Source organism: Lynx rufus, unplaced genomic scaffold (assembly GCF_022079265.1).
Source record: "Lynx rufus isolate CCGP_SWC_20201006 ecotype Redwood Valley unplaced genomic scaffold, mLynRuf1.p SCAF_3, whole genome shotgun sequence".
Classification (NCBI taxonomy): Eukaryota; Metazoa; Chordata; class Mammalia; order Carnivora; family Felidae; genus Lynx; species Lynx rufus.
The window spans coordinates 28205583-28224564 of NW_025814845.1; the positions used below are offsets into that span (position 1 = coordinate 28205583).

Sequence of the window (18982 nt, forward strand, 5' to 3'; positions counted from 1 at the left end):
GAATGGTTAATTATCTGGCTGAGGTTCACTTTTGGAATAATTTGCACCATTTGTAACAATCATTGTGGACCTTATGTATTGTCACGGGAAAGGCTAAAAACAAAATGTTCAGTGAGAGAAAGCATGGCGTGAACTTATTTATATTACGTACTGTGTAAAATCGCTGTATAGATGGACATAAACCACAACAAATCCTGGGGAAAAAATGAACACGTAGCACATGGGTAGGTTGCTATGATCATGGCTGACATTTTTTTTGCACTCTTTTCCCAAACTTTGTGTGCTGATACATATGTGTGCACGTGTGTGTAGCATTATATCTAGTTTTATATATGTACGTTATATGAATATGTATACATACAAATATTTGTACATATCATTTTTTAATGAAAAAGTTCTTTAAGCATTTGGAAAAGATTGGGGATATTTGTGAACAAAACAGATGCAAAAGCAACCAAAAAAAGTTTGAATACTTAAATACAGGACTTAGAATTTGTACTAAGGACTAAACTTTAAAATCCATCAATACACGAACTAGCTAATTGTACGTTCTATACTGCAGATGATTGTGCTTTACTGACGTAACTCAGATCTTTCTTTTTTTTCTGTAGAGATTCTAGATATAAATCATGGTTTTGGTGTGGGGTTTTATTTTTGCGGGTTTGTTTTGGTGGGGTTTTTGTTGTTTTTTGGGTTTGGGTTTGAATGATATTCCTCTTTGATCACGGCTTCACACAAGGAAAAGATACTTCCTTGTGCGAAGTCCTGCTTAACTTCTCATAACCTCAGACCACAAAGGGCCCCTGTGTGAGGACGCAGGAATTCCTCTGGAATACGGGGAAGGCCCCCAGCTGAATCATATCCAAGGAAGATGTTGCAAAGCTTGCAAAGCTTGTTCGAAGAAAGGAGCCCAGCTGGGGATCTTTTCTTTCTATTCAGATATTGGCCCTGCCTGGGGGTGGGGGTGGGGGAAACCCATAAAAGAGAACCCGAGGAAAAAAAAAAAAAAAAAAACAAGCCTGAATGCACTTACAAATTACAAGGAAAAGTTACTTCTTGCACCGGGTGTTGATGCCAACTCAGGCTTATCATATTTCGAATTTAACTCCACTTGGAAACTTTGTTTTTCTTCTCATGGAAGTTGAAGAAGGTAACAGAGATGGAGACTGTCCACCAGTCTAACTTAGGGTTAGTGTAACTAACTTAGGGTTAGTGTAAACCCTAAGCAAACACCTGTGGAGAAGTGAAGGGCTGGCTCAGGTCACCCAGGCCACCTCTGCTCACTACCACTGGCCTGGGCCCACCCATGAGACCGACACACTGCCCCCAGCTGTCCTCATGAACTGCGTGTTTCATCCCATGGGGCCCTGGTGTGGCATTCCCCATGGAACTCTGGCCCGTCCCCGTGGGTCTGTGTCCCACCATGCTGTCTCTCCACCACCCACAAACCTTCCTGCCAGCCGCCTTCCTCCCGTCCTTCCACTTCTCTTAGACCCTGGGAGGATTTATAGGACATACAGTACTTGCCGGTGGGTCTGGCATGTCCTGGGCTTTCGGCAAATCTCATTGCCCTTCCTGTTCCTTCCCTTTGCCCCGCTTTGAACAGAAATTCCCCAGGGTGCCTGGGTGGCCCAGTGGATTAAGCCGTTAAGCGTCTGACTGGATTTTGGCTCAGGTCATGATCTCACAGTTCGTGAGTTCAAGCCCTGCATCTCTGCGCTGACAGCATGAAGTCTGCTTAGGATTCTCTCTCATCCTCTCTCTCTTCCCCTCCCCTGCTCTCTCTTTCTCTCTCAAAAAAAATAAACTAAAAAAAAAAAAAAAAAAATCCCCTTACTGTTGTAGGTACTTCATTTCCTGGTCAATGATAGATCCTTTAACGAAAGCCAGGAAACGGAGTCGTGATGAGAAGTGAGGAGGGCCAGCCCTCTCCTTCACATGGGGCCCTTCCTGACCAGCGTGCTTATTGCCTGTTGGGGATGAAGGACAGCGAGAAGAATGACAGCCGCCATTTTTGTGTTTCTGCCACCTGCTTAGCCTGATCTGTGTTTTACCTGTGCCCCTCACATCTAAAAACCACATAAAGGCCCAGAGAGGTTGAGAGATTTGCTCGAGGCCACAGAGCTAACGAGTAGTGGCACCAAAATTCAAACTCAGGAGTTTCAGAGTTCTGCAGAGCTCTTTCTTCCCTCCTCCCACTGTGCAAAAGTGCTTTCCCAACGACTCACAGAGTCTGGTCACCAGCAGCATTTGCTCCCCAACATCTGTGCATGGTCAAACAGTATCAGGAGATGCAAGAAATACCCCTTCCTCGCTCCCCAAGTGGCTCCAGATGAAAACAAAACCTGTAACAGTAAAAATTCCTTTCCATGGACAGATAACTTAGCTGGTTAAATATCAAGCTCTTCAAAGCTCTATTTACTAATAGACCCATGGAATGTGATCCCTTCAGGGGTTTAATGTACTAGAAAAGCACTGTAAAAATCACCATTTAAGAACCTCGAGACCAGCACCATCCAATAGAACTTTCTGCCACGAGGAACATGTTTTAGGTCTTACGTTGCCCAGTATGGTAGCCACTAGCCACAGGTGGCCAGTGGTTACCATGTGGACAGCACAACTCTAGAAATTCTGAAAGGCTCATTGCTGGTGCCTACATTTTCATAATACTTTGCTTATAAGCTCTATTATATCACTGGATCATAATTATTTGTTTACGTTTTGCCTACCTCACTAGGTTATAAGCTTTACGTCTTATTCATTCTGCTGTGATCATCTAGTGGCACATGGCCTGGCCCACAGTACGAGATGCTGAATAATTAATGTAGGTTAAGAAAATGGGGGGCACCTGGGTGGCTCAGTCGGTTGAGCGTCCGACTTCGCTCAGGTCACGATCTCACGGTCCGTGAGTTCGAGCCCCGCATCAGGCTCTGTGCTGACAGCTCAGAGCCTGGAGCCTGCTTCAGATTCTGTGTCTCCCTCTCTCTCTGGCCCTCCCCCCGTTCATGCTCTGTCTCTCTCTGTCTCACAAATAAATAAATGTTAAAAAAAAAAAAAGAAAATGGATGTGACTCAGCTCTTTCAAAAGCATCTTTGTTACTGCTTGCTCTCGTCTGGTGTACCCTTTCTCGAGATTTTGCTCTTTACGACTAGATCGGTTCCCACATCTTCATACGTGGGAGCCCTGACTGCTCACTTGTGAGCACATTTTTTCTTTCCTCCAAGGAAAACACTTTTTTTTTTTTTTGAAAAAGCACTTTTTTTTTAGCTGATTATTTTGGTTATTTGTTTCTCTCAATGAATGTTTCTAGCACCATGTCTCGATATTCTCTCAGTTTTAGACGTTACTCCGCTATGGAAGATGATTCGGCTTCTACCCTCTGCCCTACCGCACACCAGAAATATTCCCAGTCCCCGCTGCGCACCCCCTCCAGTCTTAGTTTGGTGAATACCAAGTATCTGTTACAACTCTGTAAATGTTCTTCCCAGCCAGTCCAGGTGGAAAAGTATAATTCCATTTTCTCTGGGGTAACAAATGGCTCATTTTTTCATGTGTTAAATATTCTGCATACTTATCCTGATTCAACCCCAAATTCCTTTCTTTTTTTTTAATGTTTATTTATTTTTGAAAGAGAAAGAAAGAAAGGAAAGAAAGAAAGAAAATGCAAGCAAGGGTTGGGGGGGCAGAGAGAGAGAGGGAGAGGATCCAAAGCAGGCTCTGTAACTGGCAGCAGAGAGCCCAATGCTGGGCTTGAACTCATGAACTGCAAGATCATGACTCCAAGTCAGGTACTTAACAACTGAGCCACCCAGGTGTCCCACCCCAAGTTCTTTTCTTATCGTATATATCTTTCTCTTTGGGATCCTTCAGGGGTTCTATCAATTTCCTCTCTTAAAACTGCCCAGAGCCTTCTTCCCTTGTCCAGTCCAAATGAGCCATCCCTGTGACTGTGTCCGCTGCTGGCATTCTGGGATCTTGGCCACTCTCCTCCTGGGGGACACTTTGTCCCCCTCCTGTGTTTAATGTCCTGTTTTCTGTATCCCTTGCTTCCCCCTCTTGGTTTACTCCTTCATTTGTTTGTGACATTTTCCAATAGCTTCCTTTCCGGGAGGGGAAGGTTGTGTGAATGGTACATTTTTTGAGACCTTTCATATCTGAAAAGATCTTTATCTACCTTCTCACTTAAATGGTCATTTGGCCTGGCTTAGAATGAGGGTTGTGTGTGCGCATGTGCACGTGTGTGTATGTGTGTGTGTGTTTAAGGAGTCTACAACCGTTCTGATCCCCAGCTCTTTGGATACGACCTGATTTTCTCTTTCTAGAAGCTTATAGCATCCCAGTTCTGAAATACCACAATGCTGTGTCTTGGCATTGAGTCTGTTTTTATTTATTGTGGTGGGCACTTGGTGACTGCTTTCATTTAGAAACTCATGTCCTTCAGTTACGTGAAATTTTCTCAAATAATTTTGTCGATGAATTCCTCCCTTCCTTTTATTTGTTCTCTCTTTTTCAAGTTTCTGTTGCTTGGACGTTGGATCTTCTGGACTGATCCTCTAGATTTATTTTATCTCTTCCATTTGATTTCCTGTATCTTTTTTTTTTCTACTTCTATAAGATTTCCTCTTTTTCTTCTAGACTCTTTATTGAAATTCTGTTGAAATATTAATTTTTGTTGTCTTGATTTCGTTTCCAAGAGCTTTTCGTTGTTTTTGTTGTTCTCTGATTTTTTTTTTTTTTAAGATCCCCTGTTCTTTTTGGATACAGGTGACATGGTGAGGATATTATTGTCAATCGTTTTGTTTTGGCTTTAGTGTTCTTCTCCCTACTTTTTGTTTTAAGTGCTTTTTGGTTGGTCGGTTGGTTGGTTTCGATCTCTGTCTTTCGTATTAGAGACTTCCTTAGATGTCTGGAGGACAACTCGAGGGTGACTGCCAGCATTCCCAGAGCCAAGGAGGGGAGCAGGCTGAGGCTCTCAGCACTCCACGTGCACACGTTCACTTAATCCCCAGTTTTGGATTCAGAACCCCTGTCCTCTGCTGTGTGTTCTCTACTCTATTCCTGGTCCAGAGACCCTGCTTTACCCTTTCCAGACACTAAGCTTACATTCTTTAGGTGAGACAAAGAGCAGAAACCACTCCAAAAGCTGGGAGTGCAGAAAGGGATTTAGGAACCTAACTGCTTTTTTTTTTGTAATTGTTTTTTAATGTTTTATTATTTTTGAGAGAGACAGAGACAGAGCACGAGCGTGAGAAGGGCAGAGAGAGAGAGAGGGAGACACAGAATCTGAAGCAGGCTCCAGGCTCCTAACTTGTCAGCACAGAGCCTGACGTAGGGCTCGAACCCATGAACTGCGAGATCATGACCTGAGCCGAAGTCAGACGCTTAACTGAATGAGTCACCCGGTGCCCCCCTAACTGCTTTTTTAATTTTTTTTGATGTTTATTTATTTTTGAGACAGAGAAAGACAGAGCATGAACGAGGGAGGGTCAGAGAGAGGGAGACACAGAATCTGAAGCAGGCTCCAGGCTCTGAACTGTCAGCACAGAGCCCGACGCAGGGCTCAAACTCACGGAGTGTGAGATCATGACCTGAGCCAAAGTCGGATGCTCAACTGACTGAGCCACCCAGGCACCCCCCTAACTGCTTCTTAAACACCTTCCAAATCATCCTGATTCTAGCCCTCCCTTCTTTTTCCCTTCTGTCCTAAAGCCTTTAAGGATTCGGCTAAATTGGGCCAATTCTTGGCTTCCCACCCTACTAACTTGCTAGTTAACTTCACATCCCTGGGCTTTCTGTTTTTATGGGCCTTTGCTCTCTCTGTGAGCTATGCATGCCTCTTCCTTTGTAACGGGAAGTGGCTGGCTCCATTTGTTCTGTCTGCCATCTTTCCCTTAGCCATCTCCCCACCCATCACTTCAACTCAGAAGGCTAAGTGCTGAACTCAGGCACTCTCAAATACTGCACTCAAATACAGGTTCTCCTTCCACCTGTTCTGTGTATGGAACCACCATTCTTTCCATATGCCAGCCTCCAAGAATGAGAATAATTTCAGTAACTCCTTTTGTCACGCAAATCCTTTCTTTCATGGAGATCTGGCTTTTTATTTTTCATAAAACTCAGTACATATTTGTGGAAGTCCTACTTTCTATTCCTTGTTGAAGAAACAAAGATAATGAGATGTGACCATTGGACTCAAGAAATTTCCAGTGAGTGGCAGGGAGAAAAACAGAAACTGACTGATTGATGATGACGATGATGGTGATGGTCATGGTGATGGTGACAATGACAGTGGATGAAAAATCATAGCTAATGTTAAGATTATGGTTTGTACCAACCCCTGTGCTCAATACTCTACTGTTTTCTTTCACTTAACCCTAACTGTTCTCTAAAAAAGGTACTATATAATTATAATTGTCATTTTACTCACAGGGAAACGGGTAGTGAGGCAAAATAACTTTCCCAAGACACTATACGTAGTAAGTGTATACACCAAACTGCTAAAAGAAACCAGGGACGGTAGAAATCAGTGCCTAACTCAAAAACCAAAGAAAGCTTGAAAAGCTGGTTTTCCACGTTTGCTCTTTCCTTTGGATCTCTCTTTGATACCACCACATACCAGGCTCGTCCCATCTCCTCACTTAATTCAAAGGATCAACTCTTAGCAAGTCTCTGCACAAAACTCTTGCGGTGTTCCTTGTCTGTTGCCCGCAAGGGAGACTTTTTGATGTATTGCTGCCATTCTGCCATTTGCTGCTCGGGAACCTACCCGCATCACCAATCAGGTCACATTAGGTCTTCTGTGCCTACTTTCAGAGTCCCCAGTAACCTCAGAGATGCCATTTTCATCTCCAAATCCATAGCATGGGCCTCCCCACTGTCTTTTGCACAAGTCCCATATTCTCTCCTACCCCTGCCCTCTCTAATTTCTGCCACCTCCCATGTCTGCATTTCTCCATCAAGCCTTTCCTGGCAGCTCGACCACACTGGGATTTCTTCTTCTCCCAAACTCTCATAATACTTAGGCCTGATTGGTTTTACCAACCATTGGGTCCTCACCATGGACAACCCAAGGTAATATCAATGCTATCTTGCCCAACAAATAAATTAGCCAATAAGCACCAACAAAGCAGGTGTACCAAAATATTTTCTTTGGAAAGAATTTGTTTCAAAAAGTCATTCTGGGGAAAAAAATAGAATTCATTTGAAGGGTCTTATTTCCGGTTATTGTTTTTGTTTTGATACATGATATTTATGTAGTGCTTAGAAGTAAAATTCTCAAGTCCATCTCTGTATATTATTAGTTTTCATCTTAGAAGGTTCTTGGGTTAGGGGTGCCTGGCTGCCTCAGTCAGTAGAACATGTGACTCTTGGCCTCTGGGTTGTAAGTTTGAGCCCCATGTTGGTTGTAAAAATTACTTAAAAACAAAATCTTTAGTTACAAACAGAGAGGGAGGGAGGGAGGCAAACCATAAGAGACTCTTAAATACCGAGAACAAACCGAGGGTTGATGGTGGTGGGGGGTGGTGGTGAAAATTGGTGATGGGCATTGAAGAGGGCACTTGTTGGGATGAGCATTAAGTGTTGTATGTAAGCGATGAATCATGGGAATCTACCCCCAAAACCAAGAGCACACTGTATACACTGTATGTTAGCCAACTTGAAAATAAATTATATTAAATAAATAAATATAGCAAATAAATTTAATTAATTAATTAATTAATTAAAAGAAGATTCTTGGGTAAATGGACCGTGTCTTATATAATATTCATCTAATTGTGTTCCAGGTAGACACTTATTTAACATAGGATATATTTAGTAAATATACACATAATATATTCCTGAGATAACAAATTATGGTATTAAAATGCCACATTTCCTTGAATATTTGATGTCATAGATTATAACATGTACTGTTATATACCACAAAAATAGAAAATAATGCCTCAAATTTAACCATGATGTGCCAGTGAATGTAAGTTGCATTTAAGTTTCAGAAGTGTTAAAAAGTGAATGAATACATGTGCATCTTAGATCTGATTAAATATGTACACTGTTGTTTTATAATATAATACATTGGTATTAAGCATCTTAAAGTTCCCAGTGATACTTATAACTCACATTTTCAGAAGTCATGCCGTGTACCTCTATATGCAAGTCACTGTGTCAGAAGACACAACATGTGCGTGAACAATGGTGAAGCCGTGACCCCTCCCTACTAAACGTTTACAGGCCAGTGGAGGGAACATTATATAAACGAATCACTGTAATAATGAAGGCAAAAAGTGATCGGAGCCGTCCAAGAAGATAAGATTCCACAGAAATGAAAATAGTAATTACCTTTGCTTGAGGTTTAAAAAAAAAAAAATCTCATGGCGGAGGTGGTGTGCAATGAGGTTTGAAGGATCAGTAGAATTTTGCAAGCCAGCTGGGAGAAATAATATGTGCAAAGGCATAGAAACAGGAAAAATGTAAGCCTGTTTAGAAAAGAGTGGAAAATCCAGATTGGCTGGGAGTAGGGGTGGCTAGAGAAGCTTCAGAGCTAATCTAGCAGAGCCACTCGTGCCATATTGTGGAAGGTCCCGAATGCTGAGCTGAGGACGTTAAAGGACATTGGCTGGCAATGCAGAACCACTTAAGGCTTCTTAACAAGGGCATGGCTTGTTGAGAGCTCCTTCTCATTCTGTGGATCTCAGTTTAAATGCTCCCTCTTCAAGGTCCATTCTTTACTCTTAAGTAGGGTCTTAACTGTAACTCCAAACTGCCATATCCATCTGGTTTCCTTTAATGCACTTGGCACATGGCAAGTCTACCAACCGCATGGCAGATTCCAAGTTCCTTAAACACCGAGAAATCCAGAATACTCACTCTTTTGCAGCTAGGGCTGTCATTTTATAGGGTACACCCCATGTGGGTGTACCATTCCCTGCAGTTTCCTGGAGCCTGGCACACAGTAGGAATTCAGTGATTTCACTAAATAATACTCCCATCATTTCCTGTCCTCTGTTTGCCACGTTCCCTCTACCCGAAAGGCCCTCCCACCACATCTCACCATCGTTATTTTTCCATCTGCCACAGTTTCTCTCAAATGTCAGCGAATGCCTGCCAGCCCAGTGACACAACCTCGCAGTCCTGAGATTTTGTTTGTTCCTCTGATGGCATTATTTGTACCCTGCATAGTATTTTAGTGACTTGTAAACTCTCGTTGTCTCCGTGCCCTCCCCAGCCAGATGGCTAGCTCCCTGAGGCCGTGGACTTTGCCTTTCTCATGTCTTTCTTACCAAGTAATATTTGAGTTGAATTATGAACGCTGTGTCAAAATTAAGAATAGAATCACCTGACCTTTCAGCAATGTATTCGATATTAAGGAATAATTAAAAGATAAGAAATAATACTGAGTGAAAAGACATTACAGGACAATGAAAGTGGATTACCAAAAGGGTGAAACCATTCCACTATTGTGGAATTCAGTATCTCACAAAGTAATTTACCTGGGAGCAGACTTAGAGCATTTCCTGAAAATGTCATGTCTTGATATAGGTGAATTATTCTAATAGTCACAGAGAAGTTGGTAAAAATCTGAACACTAGCTTTACTTTCTCAAATCTTACACACCATTATTTTCACTAAGCAATGCTATTTTCTCAATTATGTATTTTATTAAGATACTGCATATGTATTCATTGAAAGTTTGATTATTTGATAGGCCTACAGGGAGAAAATTCCTTGATTTTTTTTTTCTGTTTAGTCGAAACTTTACGCATCAGAGAAGAAGTGCATTGTCATGTGGTATTTACCAACCGTAATAAATAACAACAGTAGCTTTTGGTTATTGAGTAATCCCAGCATGCCCAGCATGTGATAAACTACTTACATGTTGTGCCATTTAAATGTCACTACAACCTTTTTATAGAGGAAAACACTGAAATTGGGTGGTTGTTAATTGATTGCTGATTCAGCAGCTAGGCTGCAAACCAAGGCGTGGCAAGTCCCAAGACACTAGTCTTCCCAGGCAAGGGAACTCAATTCCCCCACCTCACTGCCTCGCACCCCCTCAGGACATGCTGTCTGCTGTCACTTTCAAGATACAACTTGGCTGTGAACAGGAGGCAACTTGCAGACTCAATCTGCAACTTTTTTGTTGTTGCAGGAAGAGAAGTTAAACTTCCAGAGAAACCCAATGGACAATCTCCACAACAGGTAAGCCATTTTCTTTTCCTTTTTATGCTTTGGAGGGAAAAGTCTGTACTTTCCATTTTCCATTAAATTTTCTATTACTTGGTCTTTCACTGCAGTTTTTATTACCTGACACACGAAAGCCAGTAGACAGAGCAATCCCCGAAGTCTGTTTCTTTCTGGCTTCGTTCAGGTTTTTTCGTAGAATTTTGTTATTTCCTTCCTAGTTGTGTGGGTCTGGGATGCAGTTCTAAAACATGTGAGATGAGCATGACCCAACTGAGTCTTGACACTGAAAGCTTTACGATATGAGGAACTGAAACAAGATGGCAGAACGTTGCCTTGTTTGAGCTTAGCGAGAAATGTGCACATCAGACCACTCCAATAACACTCAGCTCTTGTCCACAAATGACTGCAAAAGCACACTGAGTATTCATTTTGGGGTTGCAGATAAATTTTTGCAAGTTAGATGATTTCACAAATATGAAATCCACAAATAATGAGGATCAATTATACCCATAAAGCACGAAGGTGAACACCAGGTACATAGGAATCTCTGTGTAAGTTTGATATTTTTATCATCATCATCGTTGTTAAATGTTATTAAATATCCTGAGGGCATCGGGCACCTTTGAGAAGTCTTAGGTGTGAGAAATGATGTGATTCAAATGTGTGTCCTAAAAAGATCACATGGCTTCCATGTGGTGACTGTATCGGGTGGATACAGGTGGCCGGAGGAACTGCAGTAATTCAAATAAGAAAGAGGTGATTTGGGGGAGCCTGGGTGGCTCAGTCAGTTAAGTATCTGACTCTTGATTTTGGCTCGGGTCATGATCTTGGGGTTCGTGGGTTCGAGTCCTGTGTCTGGCTCCGTACGGACAGTGTGGAGCCTGCTTGGGATTCCCTCTTCCTTTCTCTCTCTCTGCCCCTCCCCTGCTCACCTTCTCTGTGTCTCAAAGTAAATAAACTTAAAAAAAAAAGAGGTGATAATGTTGTAGGATGGGGGCAATGGCAGTGCACGAGGAGAGAAAAGGGTGGGTCTAAGACAGTATAAGGGATAGCATTCCTGCCTTCATGTTGCATTCACCCTGGAATGTGGTCCCAAACTCCACCAGCACCATTATCTGCTCACCTCTGCCCACAAGCTCTTTCTAATCTTCCTAAGATTACTCAGGTGCTCCTTATGTAACATCGTATGACGTCTTTCAATCTCATAACACTAGACTAGTCATCTGCTTGGATATTATTTACATATTTTTCCCTTGCTAGACTGTAAACTCTCTCCAGATCCCTGGAATTGAGTTCAGTAGTTGGCACATAATAGGCGCTCAGAAAATGTATGTTGCATGAATGGGTGGTGAGCCCTTTAGCAAAATGGCAGAGGTCTTCTGTCTCTTTGTGTCCTAATAACTAGCAGAGTGGCTCCCAGTTACATGCCTCGGGATTATTGAGGCCTTAGCACCATGTTCAATCTTTTCAAGTGCACAAGCTATTTTCACTATACTTCCAAGAAACATCGGGGATTCAATTCTACATGTGCAGGGTCATCTATAAGTATGGGACAATCTGTTTTTTCTTATCCTCTGACCAGTTCATGCTTCTAGCCTTGAGTCCTGAGCACCTTTATAAAATGAGGTGATTGAGCGGGATGTTCTCTAAGATTCTTTGTGGTTTGGGCACTCAAGGATACTGGGATTTACTCAGAACTAGGTGATGCCAAGCACCTAGCCCTGAGCTATGCTCCATTATTGGGGCGCCTGGCTGGCTCGGTCAGTTAAGCATCCGGCTCTTGATCTCAGCTCAGGTCTTGATCTCAGGGTTGTGAGTTCAAGCCCCATGTTGGGTTTCACATTGAGCGTGAAGCCTATTTAAAAAATAAGTAAAAGAAAAAAGAAAGCTATCATTATTTGTAGCCTTACAAGACTGCGTTGTATAAACTTCTGTCCACATTGCCTCCTCTAAGGCTTCCTCATCCTTTCCAAAACTTGGCTTTTTCTAAATGCTTCAAGTTTCATGCAGACTTCTTCCACCTGCCAGATAAAGCTACTTACCAATTAAGAGGCATACCGTGTGTTGGAGATGCACCCTGATTCCCATGGCTTTCCAGGGAGGATTGGTCAGAACAATGCTTGTTTGTATTCACAGTATCTAAAATTCAGTAGTATCCAGTGGTTAAAGAATATTTTCATGGATGATGACGGTGAACATGACAGCAGTCAACATTTAAGAACCTACTACTTGCCAGGCACACTTTGCCAGGCCTAGCACATGATCTAATCATGTGATCTTAATAGGAACCCTGCGAGATTAGGTGTTACTATTTCCCCCCACTTAGTGGTTGGCAAAACTGAGAAGTGAAATGACTTACTCAAGGGCACCTGGCTTCTAAACAGGCCAATCCAGATTTTGATGCCAGGGCCCATCCCCTCATTACATTATGTACTGGATATTCAGTTTTTCCTCCTCTTCTCCTAGACCCCCTCTGTGATTTCATACATGTTCTGTGACTGGTTTCTGATAAAATGGCCAGAAAAATGAAAGTGATCATGTGCTAATGCCAAGGGCGTCTCTTAGGTTTCTAAGCAGATGCCCTACTAAAGATTGCATAGCGTCCTATGCAGCTTGGACCGAAGTCAATAGGGCAACCCGACAAACCGAGTCGAGATGAGTTTTGTCAGATGATACTGTTACCATGGTGGTCAAGGGTAAGACAGAAGGGGGTCCACTGATCCCCGTGGAAAAGACAGAGAACTGCACGTGTTAAGTAAAAATACATCATCTTCATTTCAGATTTTAAAGATCTTCCCAAAGAAACTATATTTCTGTGGTCTAAACATTCTCCAAAACGTGCTGTTCATGTTCCCAGAAGATGGGTCCCCACGGCCAGCTCACACATGGGCGGCCATGGGGTCTAGGTAGAGCACAAAGATAGCCAGGAGGAGCAGCCAAATGGACAGGCCCAGCAGCTTCATATCTAACCCCAGGGAGGAAGGGTAACTGCACACCTCACATGCGTCTTCCTCCGCAGCCACGTCCACAGAATCACTATCTGAGCATACTAGAAGGGAGCGAGGCCGACTCTCCGACCTGGGGTTCCGACGGGCAGTCATTGTGTCAACAGTGGTCTCTGTAGAACTGTGGGAGCCTTTTGACTCCACCATGATCTACCCAGATGACAGCACAAACCTCATGTCCCGCCAGAGCTAGAAGAGGCCCTGGCATGTATGGTGGTGCCATGGCCACCAAGACTTAAAGGTGACCGTCACTATCTGAAATATTTACCACATCACCTACTCCCTAACTTTGCCACATGGCAAAGCACCTACACTATTTGGGCCCTAATATTCGCTTCAGAAGGCTTTCCCACACCAAGTCCCTTCCTCTAATTTAAATTAAATGACCGACGTATACTGCCATCTGGTGGTCATAGAAGCAAGCACACCTACCAAATTCTGTCAGAGCCCAGATCAAGAGGATCCAGTTCCCTCTTGCAAAAAGTTAAGGGATCCCAAACTGCTGCTTGTTGTGTAATCCAGTGGACTCAGAAATCAACAGGACCCACCAAGACAGATGCCAGGAAATATTAATATTAGTGAAAACTAGAACAACAGCATTAACAGCTACATCGTACCATTTTCTAACTTAGATCCATTTACTTATCTGTAAGACACCAGTTCGCACCTTAAAGGGTTGCTGTAAAGTTAAACACAAAAGTTCCCAAAAACAGTATTTGATGAGTAGAGAACACCCAAATGCGATCTACTTATTCTGAGTGTCAGTGACTACTGGTAGTCCCCCAGACACCATAGTAAATGCCTTACAAACTCCTAGCTCATTCCATTTTCAGAACAATCTTCACAAGCAGAAACAGCTATCGTTCCCATTTCACAGATTAGACAACTGAAGCTCATAGATGCTAAGAAATCTGCCCGGAGGTGACAAAACTAGTAAGTGGCAGAGGCAGATGGAAACCCACAGCTCTGACCCTAGATTACTCCTTTAACCACGATGCTGAAATGCTGGTGTGGTGTGGTGAACCTTCCCGAATGTTTGCATACATCCCACCCCACCCCACACGTATACTCCCCCCTCCCCCCCACCACACACACATTCAAGACTATAAGTTCTTCCAGGGAGCACCTGGAATGCCATTATTTCCCCAGAACCTGGTACAGTGCCTGATAAAACACCATGGATTCAATGGAGAGTCGTATCAGTGGAGACACTATGTGATGACTGTGACCATTCATAAAACATCTGTCTTAAGGACAGCAGATTAATGACGACATCTGAAAAGAAAAAAATGATATTAGATTTTGAATAGAAGAAAAGGTCATAGAAATGTTTTTAAATCGATTGGGGTGCCTGGGTGGCCCAGTCGGTTAAGCGTCTGACTTCGGCTCAGGTCATGATCTCATAGTTTGTGGGTTCAAGCCCCACGTCAGCCTCTGTGCTGACAGCTCGGAGCCTGGAGCCTGTTTAGGATTCTGTGTCTCCCTCTCTTGTGCGCCCTCCCCCACTTGTGCGCTCTCTCTCTCTCTCTCTCTCTCTCTCTAGAAAATAAATAACTGTTAAAAAATTTTTAATAAAAGAAATGTTATTAAGATCAAAAAGATTGTGATATGCAAGTATATGGACCACAAGAACAGAAAAATGGAGTGACATTCTCACTGTTGTAAGTCTTTTGTTTTTCCACATATAATACAGACACTGAGGACCCTATGACTCCAGCAGCAGTAAAGTTATGGGACAGGGAATGGAAGCACCACAGAAACCGTGTAGACACCCTCATCGGGTGCATATACCGGCAAGATCAGCCTTGGGAGAGGCCAGTCAGGCAGTGCTTTCAATAGCACGATTTGAGTGGGCCCAGGGCAGTCTTTCATCAAGAAATACCAATTTCATGGCATCTGGGTGGCTCAGTCAGTTGGGCCTCTGACTTCAGCTCAGGTCATGATCTCGGGCGGTGAGTTTGACCCCCGTGTCGGGCTCTGTGCTGACAGCTCGGAGCCTGGAGCCTGTTTCGGATTCTGTGTCTCCCTCTCTCTCTGCCCCTCCCCTGCTGGCACTCTGTCTCTTTCTCTCTCTGAAAAATAAACAAACATTAAAAAAATATATTCAAAAAAAAGAAATACGAATTTCAACCCTGACATTTCACCCGCAGAGACCAATTTGTTCCTTTGGCTCCCGAGACCCTAATCTCCAGACCGGTAGCCTGCGTCTCCCCCAGCCCACTCCAGTGGAAAAGGGGGTCCGACAGTGCACCTCCTGCAGCCTCACAGGGTCCCCGTGATCTGTGGCCTCGGCCCTCCCAGGGGCTTTGCTGTTACACACGCTGTCTCCCGCGGTACTCCCTGGAAAGAGGCTGAGGAGACCCCTACCACAGAGCTGCAGACCTGAAATGAGCCAGGGGACACGGAGGAGAAGCTTTTTTACATAAAGTCAGGATCATGTGCTGGGTGAATGTGGCCCCGGGACCCAGACACACGTCAGCGGAATGACCATGGGGTGGTTGACAAACCCTGGAGAGAAACCTCACCCGCACGAGGGTCCTGTAGGTGCCTGCCTTGCCTCGGTACTCACCGGACTATCAGTGTGTCAACCAAGATGAATAGAGGGTCGATGGGGGACATTCCTGTTCTTCACTGATTCCCCTTTCAGGTTGTCAGATTTGGAAGAGACCTTTGACCTCGCGGACTCAAGCGATCACACGACCCTCCCACGCGTGAGCAGTTGGTGATGGAGCCACTGCCAACACGTGACTCCTGGCGCACACTTTGCCTGGCTGGGGTTGCCCAAACAGCATACTACACTTGACGCTTGAGGCACAACACTCCCCCCAGATGATTAGGACTGTCATTTCAACTGTGGTTTTTCCCAAAACATTTCACAAAACTGAAGTTTCATGGTTAGGAAGTTTTATGCGGAAAAAAAAATTCTGTGTTCACATAATTTGGGTAACTGCAGAGCTAAACAAGGTGAAGTGGCTCTTTTTCATAACCATGAACATGTTCATCTTTAATCTCTGCTGTTCCCAAACCTGTCTGACCAGGGACCCGTTTCAGGGGGGAAACCTACAAAACACATCTCTGCACATAAATATCCCATCAAGCCCAGCTCTAGGTGATGCTAACACGTATCGTAGCCTAAAATAGGTGATTGACGGTGATAATAAAGGTCCTCATATAGGCTTTCAGGCTCTCCACCATCACTGAAGCTCAGCCTCTTTAGGAGAAAAGGAAACTCACCGAGAGTTTTCAAAGGCTGTCCAGGAAGGAGGCAGTGGTTCTGCTGAGGAAGTGGATTGAGCAGTCTAAGAATGTCTCTTCTTGTCCCTTTCCAGTTACGAATCCAGCGCCAGTGCTGAAGCTGGGCAGACCATCTCTTATTTCTTGTATAAAGCACCTGGTAATTTTCTTCAGCACCTGGCAACTATTTTCACTCATTCCTCGGTACCAGAAACGACTCACTAAATGTCTGTCAGCCTCACCTGCTGAACACATGACATGAAATTGCAGCTCTTCTCCGAACACGCAGCTGGTTTTCCAAAACGGAGCTGAAATTCGAGTGTTTGATTTTATGGTGTCTGTCTTCCAAGTATTCCAACTTCTGTAAACTCAGACCACTTCCCGGCTGCCTCTAAAGCTCCTTGACTAGAACCCTTGCAGCAGAACGCCCTTGACCCTGGGAACTGCACAAAGGGTGGTGGGTGCTGTTTCCCGAGCCCAGAGGGAGGAACGCAGTCCTTCCCATCTCTCAGCTCCTGCGCTTGGCTTTTTGTTCTGGACCACTGGGTAGTGTGATCATGGGAAGAGGCAGGCCCCCGAATGGAATGACTGGTAAAATCCCATAGTCCCCTCTTATTCACTCACAGCTGTCACTCACCAGTCATCCCTTTGTTTGAATGTCAAGTGTGTAGGGCTCCGTGTGAGCTGGACGCCGCCCTGAGTTAGGTGTTGCCTGAGAGGCGCCTGGGATTAGAAGGGGAGGCAGACAGCTGATGGACCCCCAAGCACCAGGCTGTAAGTCCCTCTCGAAGGCGGGGCAGCTGAGGATAGGAACCAGACCTTCTTTGCCTTCAGAGGCTGGGACTGGCTATTGAGTAAAGGTCTTCAGGATGCACTCAGGATCACAGCTACGTCCAGAGAAATTGGGGGGCTTTTGGTGAGCTCCTTTCTACAACCTTTCCCCCTGTGCTGCTTTGTAGGGAATATCATTACCAGTGATTTCCCACACCTGCTAGGTCCTAGCCCAGGGACAGACAGAACAACAATTAACAGCAGATTGGTACTTTTTTTTTTTTAATTTCCCACTTTTTTTTTCTTTTTTCATTTTGACATTACATCAGGCTTACTGAGAAGTCATAAGAAATGTGCAAAGAATTTTCAAATACTCTCCTCTCACTGTGCCCAAAAGTTAACATTTACCAGATTTGCTTTATTCTTCCCTTTCCCTACACACACACACAAACACACACACACGCACGCACGCGTGCGCGCGTGTTTTTGCTGAATCATTTTAGTAAATTACAGATATCATACCCTTCCTCCTTAATACTTCCCCGTGTATTTCCTAAGGACAAGGGCATTCCTCCTATGTACCCCAGTGCACTGATCAAAATCAGGAAATTAACATTGATTTAATACTGTTACCTAATCGACAGGCCTTATTCAGATCTCAACAGTTTTGTCAGTAAGGGCCTTTTAGCCAAAAGCTTATACATTTCATTCGGCTGTCCTATCCCCTTAGTCTTCTTTAGTCTGGACTGGCTCCGCAGTCTTTGGTTTTCACAACAGTCGTGCATTTCGTTAAGAGTATAGGCCAGATTGTTTTGCAGAATATCCCCCCATTTGGGTTTGACTGATGTGGCTTCAGGCTTCCACCCAGGTTACATTCTTGTGACAGGAAAACCAGAGAAGTGATGCTGAGTTCTCAGTGCCTCCCATCAGGGGCCCCTGGAGCTGGTCAGTCTCATTGAGGGCAGTGTCACCTTTGGGTATCGGGTGCAGGTGCTGCGTGCATCGTTCCTCCACCGTACCGATACTGTTGTACCCTTAAGCAGGTGGCGTGCTTAGAGACGAACCGTTCTGTTCTCCCCGAACCCTTGCCCGCTAATGTCAGCATCCACTGCTGACCCTTGCTTGAATAAGTTACTGTTGTGATGGAGATTTTTCTAGTCCCATGATTCCTTGTGTGCAGGTTAGCTGGCTTTCTACTTATAAGGCAGAGCTTTCCCTGAATTTATATCCACGTGGACGCACAGATCCTCGTTTTATTCAGGGGGCTCTAACCTTTGTATCTGTAGTATTTATTTTGATGCTCCAATAGTTCCAGATCTGACCAGTAGAACCTTTACAAGCTGGTTCCTGTGCCCTTTGACCTGCCTCCGTCACTTTTCGGGACGATCACTCTTCAAAGGCAGCCCTTGGCAGCCGGCTTGAGCCTTTTTCTGTATGTCTTGTCTTCCTGATGAATACTCCATTTCTCTGACTGGTTAGAAAATGCCTGACTCTGTGGTCTTCCTGTTCCACGCCCCTCCCCCACCCCGCCTCCACCACGATCCCCCCTGTGGAATTTTCCAGCAATGAGACTTGATTAGTAACTGACAGAGCATTCGCATGTCCATCTTCAAACACAGGACTCTAACTTCAACATAAAACACAGGGCAGAGTCAACCCCCAACACAGGACTCCAGAAGCAGGCAGGTGCCCACGCTGGGTGGACATACCCTCCTAATGGTATTTGCTTTTCCCCCTGTATAAACCAGCCGATGGTTGCAAAGGATTTGCCCTTTGCCTCTCGACTGAT

At 44.2% G+C, this 18982-nt stretch overlaps 1 protein-coding gene across 1 annotated transcript in view; it reads left to right on the forward strand.

Annotated features, from left to right (window-relative positions):
* The window catches only part of CUNH4orf19 (chromosome unknown C4orf19 homolog), a 44129-nt gene that overhangs the window by 18284 nt on the left and 6863 nt on the right, over positions 1 to 18982 (forward strand). Inside the window, exon 2 of the mRNA XM_047091926.1 lies at positions 10149 to 10198. The gene's annotated coding sequence lies outside the window, so the exon portion shown is untranslated. The remainder of the gene's footprint in view (positions 1 to 10148; positions 10199 to 18982) is intronic.